Source organism: Rhinoraja longicauda, chromosome 25 (genome assembly GCF_053455715.1).
Source record: "Rhinoraja longicauda isolate Sanriku21f chromosome 25, sRhiLon1.1, whole genome shotgun sequence".
NCBI classification, from domain to species: Eukaryota; Metazoa; Chordata; class Chondrichthyes; order Rajiformes; family Arhynchobatidae; genus Rhinoraja; species Rhinoraja longicauda.
Window position 1 is genome coordinate 21,997,827 of NC_135977.1, and position 17,980 is coordinate 22,015,806.

The following is a 17,980-nucleotide window of genomic DNA, read 5'->3' on the forward strand; positions in this document are numbered from 1 at the left end:
CACCTTATACATGGAGGTAGACATGGAGAAACAATATTCTCTGAGGATACAGAATAACTTAAAGTTGTGACCAACGCAGAAATAGCTGCGTGGAGAAGTGCGCAGACAAATAATGGATTAAGATGACTGTGCTTCGCAAGGATGGAAAGAAATGAAGTCACCAAACAACTTTCATGGATAATATCAAAGTACGAGTATTCCTCTGTAGAATCTTAAAAATATGGTTGTTAATTTAAGGTTAAAATAAATTGGAAGGCAAACGCAAGGACAATTAGTTACGAGCACTGACTTGACAGAACATGACTAACTGAACGCCTGGAAATTTATACCCCCTAAACAAATTGACACTAAAGCAAAATGTTTTACTTGACCTTCCAAAGAATGTTTCATCAATTGATTTCTGAACTGCTCGATTGCTTCTCCAGTGGGAAAACCATGACAAATAATCTCAAACACAGGAATCACAGTATTGTATTACTAGAAGTATCAAGCGCTAAGAGATGGTGCAAGCACCTTTCAGACCATAAGACCATAATACATTGGAGCAAAATTTGGCCATTCAGCCCATCGAGTCTACTCTGTCATTCAATCACAGCTAATCTATTTTTCCCTCTCAATCCCATTCTCCTGTCTTCTCCCTGTAACCTTTAACGCCCTTTCTAAACAAGAACCTATCAATCCCTGCCTTAAAAATACCTAATGTCTTGATCCACACTATTAAAGCATTTATCCTTTCTCCCAAGGAAATCTTAATAAAAGCACTTCTAATGTTTTAAATGTTTATAATTGACCAACAAGTAAATGAGGTCAGCTGTATCACAGCTTAAATACTCCCCTTTCCCCTTGGAATTGCTTCCTCTGCTTAAAGTTGCTTCAAATTAAAAGCACGAAAGGTATAAACCCTGCTGCTAATTTCATATTTTTCATTCTTTCAGAAGAAACTTGGAAAAAACTCACTTTACAAGCAGCTGCACTAAATTAATTACCACTTCATGTTGATGAAGACTTTTGGCACTCAATGTGGGTGCCTATCATTGGCTCTAAATTATACAACATTGTGCATTTCCTGTCAATCACAATACACTTCCTATGTCAGATCTATTCACTTGCAATTTCCTGCCAAATTTCTTGCAGCTGAGTAAGATGCAGCCTGCAGCTTGGAAATGTTTCTGGGTCAATGAGACCCAAGAGGGATAGCTGAATGCAGCCAGCCTACATATGGAAGCTGCCCCATGCCTGCAATCAATGTTACCAAGATATGAATGATTAAGAGCATAGACCAAGGGATAAATCCTTGCAAGGCTTGGTACCAGAAGACAGACCATTTCTGGAGATGTATGGATGCTTCCAATTGAGTAGAAATGGAATCATGTCAAGGAAGCCCACTGAAGTAGGTAGGCAATGATGTTGAAACTGAGGTTGGAAAACACAAAACATATTTTTTATGAGCAAAACATAAAAGTACAACAAACAGCCATTTTTTTTCCTCAAGTGGCCAATTTCTAAATGAGTATATGCCTCAAAATTGTGTCTGCTTTGGTGCTTTCCTCCAACCTGACTCTTTCTCCTTCCCCCCCAGCTCTTTCCCCTTCCTCTACACTTAGGATGTTTATCCCGAAGCCAAAATCTTCCTCTGCTACCTAATTCTTTTCTTATGCCCAGAGAAATTTATCAGCAATGTCCAACGTCACTGAATGAATGAACATTCAAATACAACCATCAGTCTCCCAATTTTGGATTATTTTTAAACAGGAGACCCAATCTGAATCAGAAGGCTGTAATTATTTTACTGTCACTCCAGCCTCCTTAGCACAAGATCTCAATAATACCAGTTTAGTAATAAAAATGAAACTAGAAACATAGAAAATAGGTGCAGGAGGAGGCCATTCGGCTCTTCGAGCCAGCACCGCCATTCATTGTGATCATGGCTGATCGTCCACAATCAATAACCCGTGCCTGCCTTCTCCCCATATCCCTTGATTCCACTAGCTCCTAGAGCTCTATCTAACTCTCTCTTAAATCCATCCAGTGATTTGGCCTCCACTGCTAGAAATATTCTGCAGGTCAGGATAAATATTGTGCAGAGATAAGAGTTAATGTTTCAGGTCAATGACCTTACACTTGAATGGGAAAAATGAAAAAACAAGCTTTTTATTAGGCAAAGAAGGGAAAGAGTGGGGACGACAATAAGGAAGTGTGGAGACTCAGGAGTTTCCAGGTGACATTCATGCTGTCGGTGCTTCTGAGAGACAGAATGGTTAATCACAGCTGATCTGAGAGGTGGAAATGTAAATAGATGATAAGGACAGAGAAAGAAAATGGTGCAGTATTTGTGAGGTGCTGTTTATAGAAACTGCTGGAAATCTGAAATACACAGGATTGCCAGAAATGCACAGCAGTTGTCAAACGATTAGAAACAGAAAACAGGTTAATGTATTAGATGCATGACATTACATTTGTACCAGACAATCCTGACACACTTAACTCCTGGTTTGTAGGTTAATTGGCAGTTTCAAATTGGCCCTGGTATGTAGGGAGTGGATGAGAAAGTGGGATAACAGAGTCTGAATGGGTCGACGGGCCTCTTCCCATACTGTATCTCTAAACTAAACTAAACTGGAAAGGCCGGTTATCTGCAATTCGGAATTCAATGTCAGGTCCTGAGGGCTGTGATGTAGCTGGACAGAAGTTGATGTGCTGCTCCTGGACTTTATGCCAGGCCCAGCTGAAATAATATAAGAGGACAAAGACACAGGTCAGATTGAGAGTGCGATGGAAAATTGGTCTTGGTCTTCCTAGCAGACTGAATGGAGGAATTCTGGAAAACAGTCATTCAATCTGCATCTGGCTTCTTTGGATGATTTCTCCAATCTCATTCTTTTCCCTTCTCCTACATCTCAAGATGGAAACCCTGATGACCAGTACATCAATTTTACATTCTTATTTTTCCACCTTCCTTTTAAATAAAGCTTTTGTTAAAAAACACAAATCATATTCTCCCACCTATCGATACTCCAGCTCCTTCCCCAAGTGCTTTACTAACAGGCTTAGTATCATTTGCCAATGTCCTCATCTTCTTCAGCTATCCTAGATACTCAACTGCACAGCCAGAAGCACTCAGGACTACCCATTATTTTCCTCGAGCTCAGAATATTTTTGTTGCCAGTTTAGCATTGAGTGTTACATTGTAAGAGAAGCAATTTTTCAAATGATTCTTTAAACCACGGACCCCTCGCAGGTAAAGTTCTCAAGACACTGCTGAAAGAAGAGAATTGATATCTCCCAAATACTAAAAATCAACTGAGAAAGAAAATCTGGTTATTGCTACCTTGGTTTTTGAAAGACCATGCCATGCATGAAAGTGGCAACACAGGTAGACAGAGTGGTTAAGAAGGTTTGGTACCTTCTCGTACACTGGCCTTCTGGTACACTGGCCTTCATCAGTCAGGGTATTAAGTATATAAGTTGGGATATTATGTTACAGTTGTACAAGATGTTGGTGAAGCCACATTTGGAATATTGTGGTCAGTTTTGGCCATTCTGCTGTAAGAAGGATGTTGTTTAGCTGGAAAGGGTACAAAGAAGATTCGAGGATGTTGCCAAGACTTGAGGGCCTGAGCTATATGGAGGGGCTGGGCAAGCTGGGACTTTATTCCTTGGAGCGCACAAACAACAATGGACCCAACACCTATCCCAGAGGCACACCACTAGTTACAGGCCTTGAATCCGAAAAACCTTTCATCATCACATCACCCCCACTTCCTTCCATGAAGCCCATTCTCTATTCGGTCAGCTATGCAATCCAACCTTCTAGAACAGCCTTCCATGTGGAACCTCATTAAATCCTTGCTGTGGTTCCTATGGACAATGTCTACATCAACCATTTTGGTCACTTCTTTAAAAAACACACCGATTCATAAGACATGATCTCCCACTTTCAAAACCATGCTGACTATCCTATCCCTAATCAGCCTATCTATCCAGATGCAGGAACTAAAGATTTAGATATATCTGTTTCATAATGTATTTAATATCTCAACTTCCTGCCACTGATCTTTTAACCAATTTGCAACTACTATCAATGCCAAGATTTCTCGTTATAACATTTTGTTCTTTCAAATTAAGTCAGCTTCCTGGCACCTGCATGAACAGCAGTCAACCTATCAAAAAAGGATCCTGACGTGTATCTCAGAACTGCCTTACTGAGTGATAAATCTACACCGTCTTGCCAATAAGTTATTTTACTTTAGAGTTACTTTATCTCATTAACTACACAAATATATGTTTTAAATGTTCTTGAGATGTAGCTGTCAAGGCTCAAGAGCCCAGACTAGTCTTGGCTCTTCTTAAAGCTCAAGTCTCTCTGGAAGATAGAGTGGATTGAATGGTTACAGAATTGGTACTACTTGAAATGTGGAAACAGGACCATTTCTTAATTTCAATTCCAAGTCCACGTTTACCTATGTTTGATAGATTGATTGATGAAAAAGATACAGTATGGAAAATGGCCCTTCAGCCACCTAGACCATGCCGATCATCGATCACCTGTTCACACTTGTTCTACATTATCCACTTACTCATCCATTCCCTACACACTAGGGGCAATTTACAGAGGCCAATTAACCTACAATCCCACACATCTTTGTGATGTAGGAGGAACCCAGAGTACCCCGATGAAATCCATGCAGACACAGGGAGAATGTGCAGACACCACACAGACAACACCCGAGATCAGGACCGAACACGGGTCGCTGTCGCTGTGGGGCGGTAGCTCTACCAGCTGCACCGCTGCTGGCCCCTGTGCTAAAGACTCTCAAAAATAATATTGCAAATACATTTGATTATTTTCCCAAAGAAAAGAGTAAATGTACATTTTTAGAAAGATGAATTGAGATGAAATGGTCTAGTAAATGGAATGAAATGATTTGCCACAATGAAAAAGACATGAGAAGGATCAAGATCTAAGCGCCACACCCCACGATTAAAAAGAAAAAGCCAAATTAAAAACAGCAAACCACTGCCTCCACGATCAATATTTAAAGTGTTGCTGCTTCTTGTGGGTAGTCTGCTTTCTTGGGAAATCAGCAGACCTCCCAACATTTGATTTTACAAATTCATAACTTTGATGTCCAAAATTCAGAATTTTACGTCAAAATTCACAATATGGCACGTAATGCAACTTTTCAGCAACAAAAAGTACGCACGCCAAATGCACATACATTCATGTGTGAAAAACGACTATTATTTCCAACAGTCTGTAATTCTTGGACTACATATGCAATGTCAGGCCGATCATGAGTTTATTCTGCTATTTATGAAAAGGTTATTGAACAGAAATATTTTACAACACAAAGAATTTTTTCCTTTGTCTATGTCCCCTCCTTCCTCCCCTCCCCTATTCCCCCACCAGCCTCCCCCCCACCCCTCTACTCCCACTCCCCCCCACCTCTCCCGCCCTTTCCCCCATCCCTCCCCTCCCCCACTCCTCTCCCCCTACTCCCCTCCCCTCCCCCCTACTCCCCTCCCCCCTTTCCCCCCACATCCACTCCCCCCTCCCCTCCGCCCCCACCCCCCTCCCTTCCTCGGCCCCATCACCACCTGACCCTGCCCCCCTCTCCACACCCCAACCCACCCCACAATCCCCATTCAACATCAACGAGCCTCACGCTACGCAGCGACGCCAGACCAGTGGCGAGGCGAGGCCAGCGGCGAGGCAAGGCAGAGCGAGAGGCAGGGCGAGCGGCGAGGCATGTGTTTTGCGGAAAAATGTGAGACGAAATCGGAATGGCGGAATTGAAATAAGAAAGCGGAAACTTTCCGCCAAATTCGGAAGGGTTGGGAGGTCTGAATCAGGTAAAAAACATGCAATATTCATATTTTCACATTAAATTTTTTCCATTGCGTATGTTCTTCTCTTGCTTCAAACAACTTAAACTAGAATTTTGCACTATTTAAAATGCATTAATATCCATTTGATTATGAAGTTATTACTGGCAATTTCAAGCTATACTTCCATGGGACATTGGAGCAGAATTTGGCCCAACTAGTCTAGTCTGACTACATCCAACTTTCATTGTGGATACTGAACACTTGCTCTCAAAAATACTGTGAATGTATAAATACATCTCTCTCTCTCTCTCTCGTTTCCACTATTCAGTAGAATATTAGAATTCTCCAGTAAGCATATTCATAGGTTAAAAATATCCTAAATCTGAATACACATGCATTTTGGATTCTTGCTAAAATGAAATGCATGTTTCTGGATCATGAGTTTCTATGTGCTGCTGGATCCTACATATTTGGGTAAATAAATTACATGTTTTAAGTTACACATATTGCTACAGGGAGCACAGTATTATATACAAATACAAAAATTACATCTTTAAACCTGGACATCTATGTAAATTGAAGAGTGCTCTGTCCCCATGGAGTATGATTTGAAGATCCATTGTAATATTAACTACAAACAAAGCTAGGAATTTTTATATTAGATATGCAAGATAATAACCATAAACAAAGAATAGGTGCTTGCAGTGCTTTAAATTTCATTCAATTCTCAACATTTTTTTTAAAACTTTCCTTACGCATTCAATTTACGCAACATTCCTTACGCAAACTTTATTCAATTACTTTTGTCCAGGATTTCCCCCAGGTTCAATTCAGGGTCAGGTATAGCAAATGCAACGAAGAGGAACACAAGGGGCTGAAGTGAGTAGAGGACTCAGCCTGGTCCATAACAGGCACAGCCCTCCTCACCATTGAAAACATCTACTTGAGGCACTGCTTCAAGAAGGAGGAATCTGTCATCAAGGATCCCCATTATCGGAACCATGCTCTCTTCTCACTGCTAGCATCAGGCAGGAGGTACAGAAGCCTAATGTCGCACACTACCAATTTCAGGAAGTTACTTTCCTACAACTATCAAGTTTTTGAACCAACCCACACAAATCTAATCCAAAAAAGCAAAAAGCAGCAGGAATTCAACGGGCGAAGCAACATCTTTGGAGGGAATTGACGGACGATGTCTCCGAATATGATCCTTCTTCCAAGTCCGAAGGGTCCCAATCCAAAACATTGCCTGTCCATTCGCTGCACAGATGCTGCCTGACTTGCCGAGCACTCTCGCACCTTGTATTTTACTTTAGATTCCAGCATATGCAGTTTCTTACAACTCCAATCCTAACCCTACTTCGACGATAGAACACTTTGCACCACCTTTTACGCCACAATGGACTTTTCTTTTCTTCTTGTTTTATACTATTGTCTTGTTTTTTTAGACTATCTTCTTTTTTTACTGTCTTGCAGAATTGTGTGATTTTTGTATAATTTATGTTTGTCTGAGTTTATATACCTTTAATGATGCTGCAAGAAAGAATTTTAATTGTATCGTACCTCACCACACTTGTGCATATGACAATAAACTCAATTTAACTTGACTTATATCAATATCCATCCTTAAATAGCAAACAGCAAATTCCACTCAACAATCATTACCAAATTAAATCCTGATCATAGACAACAAACAAAACTTATACTTTCCAAAAGGATCACAAGTAAACCAGAGGTTTTGCCTGAATTTGTCTCCCTTAACCCGAGCATCTGTTGTTGACTTAGCACCAACTCAAGAAAGGTCATAAATTAATGCAGCATGGAAACAGGCTCTTCAGCCCACCAAGTCTGTTACAGCCTTCAAGGACCCACTTAAACTAATCCTATTTTAATCTTACCATATTCCCAACAACCCCCCACCTCCAGAGTCCAATACTCTTCTACATACCAGGGGCAATTTACTGTGTTACAGTGGTAAATTAATCCAGCATGCCATGAGAATATCGGAGGAAACTGTGACTTCTGATGCAAATGCATTTATGGGGAAAATTTGTAAGCTCTAAAAAGGCGCCACCTGAAGTCAGCAATGACCTTGGGTCACTGAAGCAATAAGTAGCAAGTGCAAAGGAATGATTCTATGGTTCTGTTGCTCAATCGATAAACTAATAAGCTACCAATTATCTCCACACGCTGAGCCATCAGGGTACATGATGCACATTTAAAAACCACTGCCAAAGTCAATCTATAAAAAGAAACTTGGTTGCTGAGCCTACTTTGCAACTACATTCATCATCATAGAAGTAAGCATAACTGAACAATGGTGGAGAAAGACAGGAGAAGTAAAGAATGGAGAGATCTTGGAGAATTTGAGGAAGGACGTCCTTGCTATTGAAGCAGTGCAGCGTAGGTTCACGAAGTTAATCCCCGGGATGGCGGGACTGTCATATGAGGAAAGATTGGAAAGACTGGGCTTGTATTCACTGGAGTTTAGAAGGATGAGAGGGGATCTTATAGAGACATATAAAATCATAAAAGGACTGGACAAGCTAGATGCAGGAAAAATGTTCCTAATGTTGGGGGAGTCCAGAACCAGGGCTCACAGTCTAAGAATAAAGGGGAGGCCATTTAAACCTGAGGTGAGAAAAAAACGTTTTCACCCAGAGATTTGTGAATTTGTGGAATTCTCTGCCACAGAAGGCAGTGGAGGTCAATTCACTGGATGAATTTAAAAGATAGTTAGATAGAGCTCTAAGGGCTAGTAGAATCAAGGGATATGGGGAGAAAGCAGGCACAGGTTACTGATTGTGGATGATCAGCCATGATCATAATGAATGGAGGTGCTGGCTCGAAGGGCCAAATGGCCTCCTCCTGCACCTATTTTCTATGTTTCTATGTAATTGTCGGGCTGAAGTAGATTAAAGAATTAGAAAGATGGTTGAAACCTTGGGGAGAAATTAAAATATGGCGGGAGGCAGCCAATGCATAGAGATGTACAGAACACAGGGATGAAAAAGCACAGAGGAAATTAAGAAGCTGATCAAGAAGGTATTGGAATAGTCAAGCCTTCATATCAGAGCCCTGGATGAAAATTGCATTAGTAGATGAGCTGAAACACATGGAAGAGGAAGTGCTGGGGTCTTAAAACACATTCAGGTAGATAAATCCCCGGGACCTAGCCAAATGTAGGAAGCTAGGGGAGAAAATGTGGAACCCCTGGCAAAGATATTCGTGTCATTTATAGCCACAAGTGGGGTGCAGAAGAATGGAGAGTATCTAATTTTGAGCCTCGAATGCAGGCAGCAAGAAACAGCCTGGAAACAGGTGAAGCCTTACAAAAGTGGTTGTGAAGTTATTGGAGAAGATTATGAGACAATTTACATGCATTTGGAAAGGCAAGGACTGATTTGGGATCGTCAGCATCACTTTGTGCATAGGAAATTCACATCTTTCCAAATTGATTCGTTTTTGTTTTGATTGGGTAGATTGATGAAGTTGGATTAGCAGACCTTATCTACATGGACTTTAGCAAGGCCTTTGACAAGATCCCAAATGGCAGGCTGGACTGGAAGGCTAGATCACATAGGATCGAGGGCGATATAAAATTGGCTTGAAGATAGAAAAAGAATAGTGGCAGCAAGTTGTTTTCATGCTGGAGGCTTGTGACAAGTGGTGCACCAGAGATCAGAGCTGGGTCCACTATCACTCGTTATTTATATTAACTATTCAGATGTAAACATACGTGACAAGGTTTGTTGGTTTGCGGATGGCACTAAAATTAGTGGTATAATGGTTAAAGGAGGAGGCTATCTAAGATCTTAGCGGGATCTTGATCAACTGGACAAATGGGTGAAGGAATACAGATGAAGTTTAATTCAGACAAATGCGAGGTGTTTTATTTTAGTAAAATAAATCAGGGCAAGATACACATAGTAAATGGTAAGGTTCTGGGGAGTCTTATAGAACACAGAACTTAGGGATGCTGGTACATAGTTCCATGAAGGCGACAATACAGTTGGACAGGGTGTTGAAGGCTGCATTTGGCACATTGCCTTCATCAGTCAGTGCATTGAGTATAGGAGTTGGGACTTCACGTTACAGCTGTGCAAGATGTTGGCCGTTCTGATTCCGCAACTATAGGAAGGAAAATTGGAATAGGAGCAAAAAGACACGAGAGTCTGGAGGGTTTGAATTACAAGGATGCGCTAGGTCTTTCTTCCTGAAGTGAAGAAAGCAGAGTGCTGAGAGGTATATATAATTATGAGGGGCAAGGATAATGTGAATAGCCACAGCCTTTCCCCCAAGTTAACCAACAAGGACACAAAGTGCTGGAGTAACTCAGCAGGTCAGACAGCATCTCTGGAGAGCAGTTTGAAAAAAGTCATCCCGCTTGGTTGTAAGTTTGGGTTGTAAGCTGGGTTGTAATATCAACTACTCTAACTTCAAGTAACCCTTTTTTTCCCTCGCTCTCCATCCCTCCCCATCCTAGTTCTCCGACCAGTCTGACTATCCCCTTGATTACATTTTTATCTTTGTATGCATTGTTGTCACCTTCCCCTAGCTAACAATGATCTATTCTACATTTTCCTTGAGCTTCGTCCCCTTTGATGTCTTGTTTTCACATCTTACATTCTTTATCTCTGTGTCTCCCTCTCCCCTAACTCTCAGTTTGAAGGATCTCACTTATTCTTTCTTTCCAGAGATGCTGCCTATCCCGCTGAGTTACTCCAGCATGTTGCATCTATCTTCAATGTAAACCAGCATCGACAGTTCCTTCCCACACATCTTGACATTCCGATTGTTGTCTTGACAATCTGGCAACATTACATAATAATAATAATAATAATACATTTTATTTATATAGCGCTTTTCATATACTCAAAGACGCTTTACAGAGATTTTGAGAACATAGGGGAAATGAATAAATAGATAAATAAGTAAATAAATAAATGAACAGAGAAAGGAGACAGAAGGTGAGGTGACCTTCAGTGGTTGAAGGCAGTACTGAACAGGTGAGACTTCAGCGATGTTTTGAATGTGGTGAGTGTGGGGGAGTCTCTAACGGTTTGGGGTAGTGAGTTCCATAGGGTGGGAGCAGCGATGGAGAAAGCCCTGTCCCCCCAGGATCTGAGTTTAGTCCGGATGTGGGGGGATAGGAGATTGGCAGCGGCAGAGCGGAGGGTGCAGGTGGGAGTGTGCCTGTGGAGGAGGTCGGTCAGGTAGGATGGGGCCAGGTTATGGAGGGCTTTGTAGGTTATGAGGAGGATTTTGTACTGGATTCTCTGGGGGATGGGGAGCCAGTGGAGTTTATAAAGGACGGGGGTGATATGGTCACGGATCGAGGTGTGTGTGAGTAGACGGGCAGCAGAGTTTTGAATGTATTGAAGTTTATTGATGATTTTTGAGGGTGCGCCATAGAGGAGGCTGTTGCAGTAGTCCAGACGGGAGGTGATGAAGGCGTGGATGAGGGTTTCTGCAGCTGTGGAGGAGAGGGATGGACGGAGACTGGCAATGTTTTTGAGGTGGAAGAAGGCTGTCTTTGTGATGTGTTTGATGTGTTTGTCGAAAGAGAGGGTTTGATCAAGGATGATTCCAAGATTCCGGATGTGAGGTGAGGTGGATACTGGGAGACCATCAATGTTGAGGATGAAGTTTTGGGTGGATTTGGTGAGCATTTTTGGACCAATGATAATGATTTCAGATTTGTTGCAATTGAGTTTGAGGAAGTTTGATTGAAGCCAAGATTTTATTTCAGTAATGCAGTTTGTCAGTGTAGAGCGTGTGGTGGAGGAGATTGATTTGGTGGAGATGAGGAGCTGGATATCATCGGCGAAGCAGTGGAAGTTGAGACCATGACGGCGGATTAATTGACCAAGGGGGAACAGGTAGAGGATGAAGAGGAGGGGGCCAAGGACTGAGCCTTGGGGGACACCTTGGGGGAGGGGAGCGGTGGGGGATTTACAGTTGTTAATGGAGATGAACTGGTGTCTGTCAGAGAGGTAAGATTTGAACCAGGATAGGGCTGTGCCGGTGATGTTAAGGGAGGTTTCAAGTCGGGTGAGGAGAATGTACATGTACCCTCCCTAACTTTATCTAATGAACATTAACAAACCTGAAATTATTACTTCTACTCAACCATTCCATCCCACTGCTCACTCTGGAAAAAACGTCAGCATCCTTTCTGGCACCCAAATGATTCAGAAAAGGCTATTATTTCCATATTTGTGCTATTTCCCCACTTAGATATAGAATCACAGAAGTTTATTGTCATGTCAGACCGTTGGATGCGTCACCAATATTAGTTTAAGCTGTTGCTGAAAGCATCCTGAACTATACCTCAGAGGAATGTCAGCACTTTCAGAATAGGAAATGGGGGCGTGGAAGGGATGAAAACAAAACTAAATTCACCTGTATGAGTATTTCTCTTTGGAAGTTCTTTTTATTGTGACTTGGATAAAGTACTGAGCCCAGCCAGGCCGGCACTATCTGACCTATTTCATCAGATTAAGCCCTGTCACTGGTTTTGTCGATTCAGTGTATCATATTCATGTCTATAGAACAATGATACATCTTAATCCCACTTCCTTGGTCCAGTTAGCTACAACATTTCAAGTGAACATGCAGTTTTGACTTACATACATTCATGTCATAGAAACAGAATTGGGCCATTCGGCCCATTGAGTCTACTCCGCCATCCAATCATGTCTAAATTATCTTTCCCTCTCAACCCCATTCACCTGCGTTCTTCCTGTGACCTCTTACATCCTTACTAATCAAGAATCAACCCTTGCATGTGATGAAAGCTTCTGACATTACCATTTCATTACATCCGCCATTTAACTTTAGACTTTGGAGATACTGCATGGAAATAGGCCCTTTGGCCCACCGAGTCCGCGCTGACCAGCGATCACCCCGCATACTACCACTATCCTACACACAAGGAACAATTTAATCAAAGCCAATTAACCTACAAACCTGCACGTCTTGAGTGTGAGAGGAAACCGGAGGACCCGAAGAAAACCCGCGTGGTTACAGGGAGAACCTACAAACTCCGTACAGATAGCATCGTTGGTCAGTATCGAACCCGGGTCTTTGACGCTGTTAGGCAGCAACTCTACCACTGCCCCACTGTGCCGCTTCTAATGTGTATGCAAACTACATTACTCTCCTGAGTAATGGACTTTTCTACCAGGAAAGATAGGTCATTTCCATTCATTCTATTCAACTCATATACTTTGATATACCTCAATTAAATTTCACTATTGCAAGGAAAACTATCTCAGTCAATCCAATCTTTTCTCAGAGATAATATTCACCATTCACAGAAATATCCTCACATTTTTGAAGAGTTGTGACCCGGATTGTATGCAGACTCTGGCTGAGGCTAACTGATGTTTTACACATATCAAGCAGCTATTTCCCTGTTCTTATATTCCATGTCTCAGCGATATTTGAAGTAAACCCTTTTCCCTTCTGAACTATTTAGATTACCCACAGTAGTAGCATAATTTATCTATTCCACGCAAAATCCCAAACTCTAATTTATGCACAACTTCATTAAAAAGGGAAGTACTGGAGAACTCAATGAGCCAAACAACATCTCTGAAGGACATGGAGAGATGACATTTTGTATCGGGCCCCTTCTTCAGACTCATCTGAGGAAGACACAAACAATCTCCCGGAAATACTAGGGGACCAAGGATCTAGTGGGAGGAAGGAACTGAAGGGAATCCATATTAGTCAGAAAATTGTGTTAGTTCAACTGTTGGGACTGAATCCCCAGGGCTTGATGGTCTGCAGATAAATCCCCAGGGCTTGATGGTCTGCATCCTCGAGTACTCAAGGAGGTGGCCCTAGAAATCGTGGATGCATTGGTGATCATTTTTCAATGTTCTCTCGACTCTGAATCAGTTCCTATGGACTGGAGGGTAGTCAATGTAACTCCACTTTTTTTAGAAAGGAGGGAGAGGGAAAACGGGGAATTTTAGACCAGTTAGCCTTACATCAGTAGTGGGGAAGATGCTGGAGTCGATTATTAAAGAACGTTTCAGCAGCACATTTGGAAAGCAGTGACGGGATCGGTCAAAGTCAGTGTGGATTTATGAAGGGGAAATCATGCTTGACTAATCTTTTGGAATTTTTTGAGGATGTAACAAGTAGAATGGATAATGGAGAGCCAGTGGATGTGGTGTACCTGGACTTTCAAAGAGCTTTTAACAAGATCCCTCACCAGAGATTAGAGTGCAAAATTAGAGAATATGGTATTGGGGGTAGGGCATTGATCATGGATAGAGAACTGATTAGCAGACAGGAAGCAAAGAGTAGCAATTAATGGGTCCTTTTCAGAATGGCAGGCAGTGACAAGTGGGGTGCCGCAAGGCTCCGTGCTGGAACCCCAGTTGTTCACAATATATATTAACGATTTAGACAAGGGAATTAAATGTAACATCTCTAAGTTTGCGGATGACACAAAGCTGGGTGGCAGTGTGAGCTACAAGGAGGATGCTATGAGGCTGCAGGCCAACTTGGATAGGTTGGGTGAGTGGGCAGAAGCATGGCAGATGCAGTATAATGTGGATAAATGTGAGGTTTTCCACTTTGGTGGCAAGAACAGGAAGGCAGATTATTATCTAAATGGCGTCAGATCAGGAGAAGGGGAGGAGCAACGAGACCTGGGTGTGCTTGTACATCGTCACTGAAATTAAGCATGCAGGTACAGCTGGCAGTGAAGAAAGCAAATGGCATGTTGGCCTTCATTACGAGAGGATTTGAGTTTAGGAGCAAGGAGGTCCTACTGCAGTTGTACAGGGTCCTGGTGAGACCACACCTGGAGTATTATGTGCAATTTTAGTCTCTAAATTTGAGGAAGGACATTATTGCTGTTGAGGGAGTGCAGCGTAGGTTCACCAGGTTAATTCCTGTGATGGCGGGACTGACACATGATGAAAGAATGGGTCGACGGGTTTGTATTCGCTGGAATTTAGAAGGATCTGAAAGAAACATGTAAAATACTTAGAGGATTGGACAGGGTAGATGCAGAAAAAATGTTCCCGATGTTGGGGGAGTCCAGAACCAGGGGTCACAGTTTAAGAATAAGGGGTAGGCCATTTAGGACTGAGATGAGGAAAAACTTTTTCACCCAGAGTGTTGTGAATCTGTGGAATTCTCTGCCACAGAAGGCAGTGGAGGCCAATTCACTGGCTGTTATCAAGAGTTAGATTTAGCTCTTAGGGTTAAGGGAATCAAGGGATATGGGGGGAAAAGCCAGAACGGGATACTGACTTTGGATGATCAGCCATGATCATATTGAATGGCGGTGCTGGCTCGAAGGGCCGAATGGCCTACTCCTGCACCTATTTTCTATGTTTCCATGTTTCTATCAGTCAGACTCTCTGAGAAGTATCTCTATCAGAAAAGTAATCTATCCATGTTTTCCAGAGTTGTTGCCTGACCCACTGAGTTAATCCAGCAATTTTGTGTCATATTTTGTAAACTGCAGTTCTTTGTTTCTTCATTGCAGAAGCATCTTATCTCATTTATTTATCACCTCATTGTCATCCCACTGCTCAATTTTGTTCTCCTTGTTCTTGTTCATAAATTCCCACTTGGCTTGCTGTAATACTTCCAGGCATACTTCCACAGTGCATATCTCCACCTCTGTGGCTTCTACCACTGTCGCCTGAAGACAGCAGTCATCGCTATCTAATAGCTCATCGGTGCTGGATGCCCAACTTCCCCCCCTGCCACATTTTGAAGAGTTATGACGGAATATAACTAATTTTAAAATTTAAGCAGTTGCTAGTGGCTTCCCCAACTTCCTCACAGCAAAATGTCAGCACTTTCAAGAGGTTTGGATGAGTGGGGTGGGGGAAAGAGGAACACTAAATTCATTTGTCTGTCTTTCTACAAGTCTTTTGGCTTGACCTGGATAAAGTACCGAGCTGCGTTGCACCGCCAGACCTGACCATTTGATCAGAATAAGCACCCGACCCGTCACTGTTCTGTCGAGCTGGGGTCGGGTGGTCAGTCGGGTTCTCCTTGTGCATACATGCAACGTATGTATACGGGAAAAGTAAACATACAAATATAAGGTTTTCCATTATTTGTCACAGTGCCAACTACAGCACAGAGGATAGCCTTGATCCAGAAATGAATTGTGAACTAGGAGCACAAAGTGGAGAAATGAGTTAGAGTGTTTCCATCGACTCTGTGATTCCGTGTCAACAAAGACACAAATCCCCCCTGGTTGTCAGCCGCCACAGGCCATTACAATATAAACAGTCAGACCTTAATTTGGGATCAGAAATGTGCGACGATGTCACAACTGTGTGTTTTATCCCGCATGAGGTATTAAAAGGTTCTAGATTTTTTTTTAATGGAAATATTAAGTTTAGCAACCTCAACATCTCGCTACTCACACAGTACATTTAAAGACAGTCATAATATTCTAGGCCGGACCTTCTGTGCTTGAGGAAACTGAATCCAATGGGGGGAAAGAGGCCAAAGGAACGCTGTTGCTCGCTCGGTATTAGACTTCCTTTGGCACTCACAAAGAAACTATTATACACTGCATGAGGCCAGGCCTTACACTGCGGCGAACGTTTCAATGAAATCGGTACGGATATTAAATGATACTAGAACAACAGTCAAGTGAGAGGCCTATTTTATCAACTGGAACTTGTACGTTTGAAGTCCGAATCCCATAGTACCCACATTATTGAAATGTAGCCATAAACCTATGCCTTCGAGACAGTCAAGTTAGAGAAATAATTATTTCTGCACAAGATTCTTTTAGGCCGGAGTAGTCGGCAAACTGATACAGTGTGTATATGTGTGGGGGTGGCGGTGGCGGGGTCAACTTGGGTAAACACACCCCAGCTACTTAACATTTTTCAGCCAAAGTACCTTCAAGCATTCGTCATTCGGACAATACACACAACCACGGCCATTTAAAGAACTATTCATTGTTAAACGTAAGGGTTCTTCTCTCCCCTCCCCCCACTTTATTCATGCAGCGAACAAGACAGATCTAGCTTGCAAGCACAATCATGTTTAATTGGTCTACTCCTCAGAGCTAATATCCTTAATGAAAACTGTACCTGCACTTCAGGCTACAGAACCACAAGTCTGACATTTTAACAACTGCTGTACTTTGAGCCAGGCGGCAGTGCAAAACTGGCTTTACATGAAGACACACATTCAGATCCCATAAATAAAGATGAATACAGTAGAATATTTCATTCTTCCCTTCAGGCACACTGTTCAAAATAAGGAGCTAATAAAGCATGTAAACATAGTGACGAGAATATTAAAACATCCCTGGCAACAGCATGTGTCGATTTGGTTGTGATCAGTACAATGCATTGCCTATGAATTCAAAGCAGCAGTTCTACTAAAAATGGATGTTAAATGCCTTTAAGGAAGAAGCTCAAAATGCCATATGGAGAGTACTTTACTTTGTGACCTCAGTAACGGATACCTGCTTCAGTAAACAGACAGGATTTAATGCCACATGCTTCAACTTTAAAAGTAACAGTATCAGAAGGAGAAGGGGGAAAAAACAAGCTATTGGCAGCTCTCCTAAAAACATGAACAGCCACCATCATTATTCAGCACAACAGAGCCTGGATTCAGCTAAGCTACTTTAGGCTCTCACATTGTTTCCCAACAAGGGCTTTCTAGTTTAAAAAAAATTGAAAATGTTTCCACTGTGCCGACAATCAAAGCTGAAAGCTGACCTGCTCTGGGTCTGAGTCATATTCCTCATCATCTGCACTCAGGGACATGGCCATTTCTCAGTCTGGGCCCAGCCAGAAACAAACTGACATGGCTGGACTGCTGTAGTAACGAGACTCCACCATAAACCCAGCTTTCACATTCAAGGCTCATCAATATTCATAAGGGAAGGTCAGGATAGGGTTGAACCGTTTCAATTGACCAATCAAAAATAAGCAGATGTTTTATTTTGAAAAGCCTACAAGAGAGCTGCTGCTGGTTGTGATTAGACTCCGCAGTCAGCAGGAAGAATGACATTGCCAGGGCACACACGCGTCACGTTCACAAATCATCCTGCTAAAATTAGTTTAGAGCTCTTCCCTCAACCCCCTCCATAGCCAACAATTACTAATACTAATTTACAAATGAGCCTCAAAGA

General features: G+C 42.1%; 1 protein-coding gene across 11 annotated transcripts in view; it reads right to left on the minus strand.

Annotated features, from left to right (window-relative positions):
- kdm2bb (lysine (K)-specific demethylase 2Bb) overlaps positions 1-17,980 on the minus strand; it is a 179,125-nt gene that overhangs the window by 40,448 nt on the left and 120,697 nt on the right. The gene's annotated exons all lie outside the window — the stretch shown is intronic.